The sequence below is a fragment of the Oryctolagus cuniculus genome, chromosome 16, assembly GCF_964237555.1.
Source record: "Oryctolagus cuniculus chromosome 16, mOryCun1.1, whole genome shotgun sequence".
NCBI classification, from domain to species: domain Eukaryota; kingdom Metazoa; phylum Chordata; class Mammalia; order Lagomorpha; family Leporidae; genus Oryctolagus; species Oryctolagus cuniculus.
The window spans coordinates 55,321,680-55,326,801 of NC_091447.1; the positions used below are offsets into that span (position 1 = coordinate 55,321,680).

At 58.2% G+C, this 5,122-nt stretch overlaps 1 protein-coding gene and 1 long non-coding RNA gene across 4 annotated transcripts in view; one reads left to right on the forward strand and one right to left on the reverse strand.

Moving 5' to 3' along the window:
• Positions 1-5,122, reverse strand: part of GRB10 (growth factor receptor bound protein 10) — a 113,816-nt gene that overhangs the window by 32,117 nt on the left and 76,577 nt on the right. The window lies entirely within an intron of this gene.
• On the forward strand, positions 587-3,931 carry LOC138845825 (uncharacterized). Its single transcript, XR_011383011.1, has 3 exons — positions 587-1,031; positions 1,214-1,330; positions 2,959-3,931. It is a non-coding gene; the product is annotated as an uncharacterized lncRNA (long non-coding RNA).

Below are 5,122 nucleotides of genomic sequence, written 5' to 3' on the forward strand. Positions count from 1 at the left end.
GATGGTGTATTCCCAGAAGCGCTTCCCAGCATCTAACTGCTCTTTGGAAGGGGGTGACTCATCACATGGAGCGCCCACATCCAAACTGCCCCTCCGTTCTTCACAGGCAACTCCCGAGCGGGGCAGGGCCACTGGGCGCCAGCCGCAGGGGCCACGCTCTCCACTCTTCCTCTGATCCGTCATCTGTGCGGAGGCGATGCGGTAGGTAGGTTTCTGGATTTCAAATTTTGAAAAAGCTACAGGGGCTCCTCGTACTAAGTCAGAGTTCTGGCTGATTCGGCGGCTAAGAGAAAATAAAGCTACAAACCTAAGCTGCACCCAAAGCTTGACCACAAGGCGAGCAGGACAGCACGTGCATGCCACCTCGCTGGACAGCCTCCACGTGCCTGGCACCCCCGCGCCGGGCAGCACAGCAAACCCGTCTCATCCTCTGGCCTCAAGGTCTCAAAAACTGTTCACCTACAGCCAGGACGTGGGTTTCTATAGAAACCACTGGCCCTTTATGGGGTGGGGACTCCAAGTGACACCACAAAGGTTAGGGAAAGGGTGAGGGACCCAAGGGGAATCTCAGGCCACAAACCCAGGCTCTCGTGCAAGGACACGGCCTTTGCAGAGGGTGTGAGGGCACTGCATGTCAGCCGCGCCCAGACAGCCGCCCTGGCAGCTGCGTGTCCAGAGCCCAACAAGTCTGCCAGGCAGGGGCCAAGCTCCAGCCACGAGGGCCTGGCTCCAAGGCCCCGAAACGCAGGCCGCCCACACAGACGCGTGCTTACAGACGGCCAGAGTGGCACGCGCCCCAGGAACCTGCCCTCGGGGAGGGATCCACCGTGCAGTCAAGTGAGCCTGGACACGCAGCACGGCACCGCTTCTGCACAGACCCTGGGGGCAGGCACGGCCGAGCAGGGAGTGTGACACGGACCCCTGCTTGCCGGGTGGCTGTCGGCTGCGTCGTCCAAACACAGGGAATACTCAGGGCATGGCAAACAACTAAAAACATGCACAAAGTTACAGCTGCCCTCGCCTGAAACCAGGTGAAACAGAGAGACAGGAAGGCACCCAGCTGCGTGTAGGTGGAGGGGGCGACTGGGTCTTTGGTGCTTAGATCCCAAGGCTTAAGCCAGAAAGTACTGCTGCCTGCCTATCTGTGACCTCAGGGCTCCGCGGGGCACAGCAAAGCAGCGGCTGCCTGACGGCTCCCTTTATACCTCTTCAGGGCTGTGTTCATCTGCACAGGAGGTGACGATGGCAGAATTCTACAAGCAGGGCCAGAAACTGTCGCCTCGACTCCGTGCACAGTGTTGGTTAGCACGGGAAGCCATCTTGGGGGAAGGTAAGGAAAACAGGCATCAGCAGCTGGTTCTCTCCGGCTAAAATAAGAGCTGCCAGCAGGGGGCGCGCGCTCCTCCACCTTCAGGCCAGCGTGCCACGTTGGAGCTGGGCTTCCTAGAAACGTGGACACCTGGCGAGCCGCCGTGGGGGAGGGGCACCCACCAAACTCTCTCCTCCCAGTCCTCTGGGGCAGCCTCACTTGCTGTCCTCCCATACTCAAATCACCTCTCCTTCGTGCTACTTAAGAGGCTGAGAGGAGAACCTAACAAAGAACGGGGGAGGAGGGCTGGGTCCAGGTAGCGGTCAGGGCAGACAGAGGGGACAGAGCTGGTGAGGCTGCACAAGCGGCCCCCAGAAGGCACAGGGCCGGGAGAACTGTGATACCCAGCCCCCAGCACACACTCCCTGGAGGCCGGCTTCTATGGAGGCTTGAGAAGGTGGCACAGCGTTCCCCAAGGGGGGAGCCCCTCCAGCAGGACCCAAAGCACAACACTGCTCTCCTGGGAGTCCCATGGACCGCTTCACCCCAGACCCAGGGGGCAGACAGGCACAGACCAGAGCGTGCAGCAGAAGCCCCGTGGTCACTCTGCTTGGGGCCAGGAGTGCTGGATTCCAGATTTTGCAATGTTTGCTCATAGATAGGTACACTGTGAGGACACATCTGGGGGAATGCAAAGTTCACTTATGTTTCCTGCACACCTGATGCACAAAGCTTAGAGAGAGCTGTGCACCGGATCTTGAATGCTTCTGTGTGGGGGGCACACTTCCTGGGGAGGGACCTCGGCTCTGCACGCAGGAAGCTCCATTGCCGTCTTGCAGATTCAACTGTGCAGACCCCACCCGAGTAACCACAGTCCGTGGGTGTGACGGGCTCGCTCTCCAGGCTGAACGCCGTTCCAACACTCTCACGTAGAAGAGTTTCTAATCACAGAGGCCACCACACTGGTTAACAGGGAAAGGATTTCTGACCAGTGCCTGCCCTCCTGCTAGTGAACCTAAGTCAGAGCGCCAGCGAAAGTTAGCAAGTCAATGCAGTGGGAAAATCACTTTTGTTCATCCCAAGAGATGCAGCCCTCTTTGAAAAGTGCACCCACGCCTGGGGAAAACCGAGGCTAATTGCAGGGCGCCTCTGACTACAGCTCGGCCCTCACCACCGGAGGGGCTTCAGAAAGCCCCTGGGAAATGGAATGAAAACACATGTCAATTCTGATGCAAAACCTGCGCATGATGAAGTTCACGCCCAGGTTTTCAATAATATGCATTTTCCATGAACTTTCTGAAGGTCCTGGGTGTGTATGCGTTCCAAGGTTTTTTGTTGCTGCTGTTTTGTTTTTTGGGGGGCACCAAAGCAGACTGGTCTTTCTGAAACACCCCTCGAAACAGCCACATATGGCCAAGGCACAGACTCACGTTTCTGGCAGAGAAGGGGGATTCTTCCTGCAAAGCACGCTAGTGACTTCGAGTTCACATTTTCAGGATCAGGAGCTGCTGGAAGCCCTAACAAAGGCCCAGTCCCAGCGTCTCAGATTTACAGACTTCGCATGTAAAAAGATATTTATAGTCCAGAGAACGACTGGAGGCTGGGATTTCACATGAGATTCCAGTGACGATTTCCTGTCTCATACTTAGCCCCACAGTGGCCAGTTCCAGGTCACGCCTACTGGGCTACGGTTGCATCACTCGCCGGGAGGTCAACAGAGACACACGGGGACATCACGTCGGAGCTCCAGGACTACTCCCTGGCTACGGGGGCTGACGCCCGGCGGCTCCGAGCAGTGCCAGGGAAACCTGAAGCCACGGGGAGGGCACTCACAGTCCCAGTGTGGCCACGGCGCACGCCGCGCACAGGCGCCTTGGACATGGCTCTGGGAGCACACCTGAGTCCATCAGCTCTCAGAGCCTCCCAAACCACGCAGGACATATGCATTTCCACAACAGCGAGGGAACGTGAAACACTCCCCAGACTAACCAGGCCTGAGTTTTCTTACTTTCACAGTGGCCAAAGTAACTGGAATTCTAGAAAACGCAGGGGAAAGACCCAGTTGTGTGTGTGTGTGTGGGGGGGGTGGTAACAGAAGGGAGGCCTGGACACCAGGGCACAGATGAAGCTGGACGCTGCTCCACCACGTGCAGCTCAAGGAGGGGGACTGTACGGGAGCCACCGCCCTCTGGAACCCAGCCTTCAGCTCACACAAGGGGCACACGCAACAGTGGAGACCTAATGTCGCTCTGAGCCTGCCTCAGACTTAGTTCTGCTACCATATCGCCTGCAGTCATGGGGCTGTCCCCAGGGCCGGTGTCCACCCCCAGGGCTGCAGCCCACTGTGTCCCCGTCCCATTCTAGGAGCAGGTGCATTGTGACAAGCACCAGGTCCACACCACAGCAATCACTCTCTAGACCTGGCATGCTGGCATCGCCGGCCACCAACACCTGACCACTCCTGCCCCATTAAGTGGCCACCTGAAATGGAAACCCAGGGAGAGTGGAGGCAGGCCAGTCTTGTAGTCGCTAAGGAAGGCCTCGTGTGCTTGGGCTATAACAGCCGGGGTCTCCTCTGCCCTCTCCCCTGCCCTGGTTCTCTACCCTAAACCTCTCAGGACGGACACACTGAGGTGGCCCAAGAGCCTGCTGCTGCCTCTCCGGCCCCAGTCACCTCCCAGACTACACCGTGCCTTCCCCTGGGCTCAGCTGGCTGGGTCCTTCTCCTTTCAGACTCTGGACTAGACCCTGGTCCCCACTTCTAAGAGAGGGGACAGCACCTCGCATTTCTCTTTCCCACAGACATGTGATAACTAACAGGACACAGACACCTTACCCGACAGCATCACCCCAGGACTCCTGACTCAGAGACCTCAAAGGCAGGCGGCTGAGGGGCTCACGTGCAGCGCTGGCAGCACTAACAGACCACACTATGTCCGAGGCCCAAAGGAAGGGGGGACTCAGACAAACATCCCCCTGGAGAGGCTCAGCGAAGCTCTGACACAGAAGTGCAAGCACTCGAGGCTGGGAAGGGGCAGAGGAAACAGGGAGCCGGGGAACAGCACACATCACGCCCATGTGGAAGCAGTGTGTCCAGTTCTCAGTGGGTGCTGGTGAGGCTAGGCCACAGGAGCCACTGCGCAGGGTGAGGCTGGCCCACAGGAGCTACTGCGCAGGGTGAGGCTGGCCCCAGGAGCCACTGCGCAGGGTGAGGCTGGCCCCAGGAGCCACTGCACAGGGTGAGGCTGGCCCCAGGAGCCACTGCGCAGGGTGAGGCTGGCCCCAGGAGCCACTGCGCAGGGTGAGGCTGGCCCCAGGAGCCACTGCGCAGGGTGAGGCTGGCCCCAGGAGCCACTGCATATTCCGTGAATGCAGAGGGTGCAGTGTTTAACACAGGGGAAGGGACTGTTCATTATCTGATTGTGACGGGTGTGTACTGAGCACACTCAGTGAGACGTGTCCAGTGTGTGCTATGTACACTCTGAGGTGTGACCAGCACACGCCGTGTGTCGTGCACACTGACATGTGAGCAGTGAGTGTTGTGCACAGTGTTGTTTGAGCAGTGTGTGCTGTGCAGTGAGGTGTGACTAACGCATGCACACTCAGTGAGGTGTGAGCGTGCATGTGTGCACAGTGAGACGTGCCCAGTGTGTGCTGTGCACACTCAATGTGTTCTCCGACTCTACTCCATGATGTGCACAGCCACACAGCGATAAACAATGATGATTCTAAGAAGTGTCTAGGGCAGGGCTAGGAACTTTTTTTCCCCTCTGGATATTTAGGATATCATTCACGAGCCACACAGATCGTCAA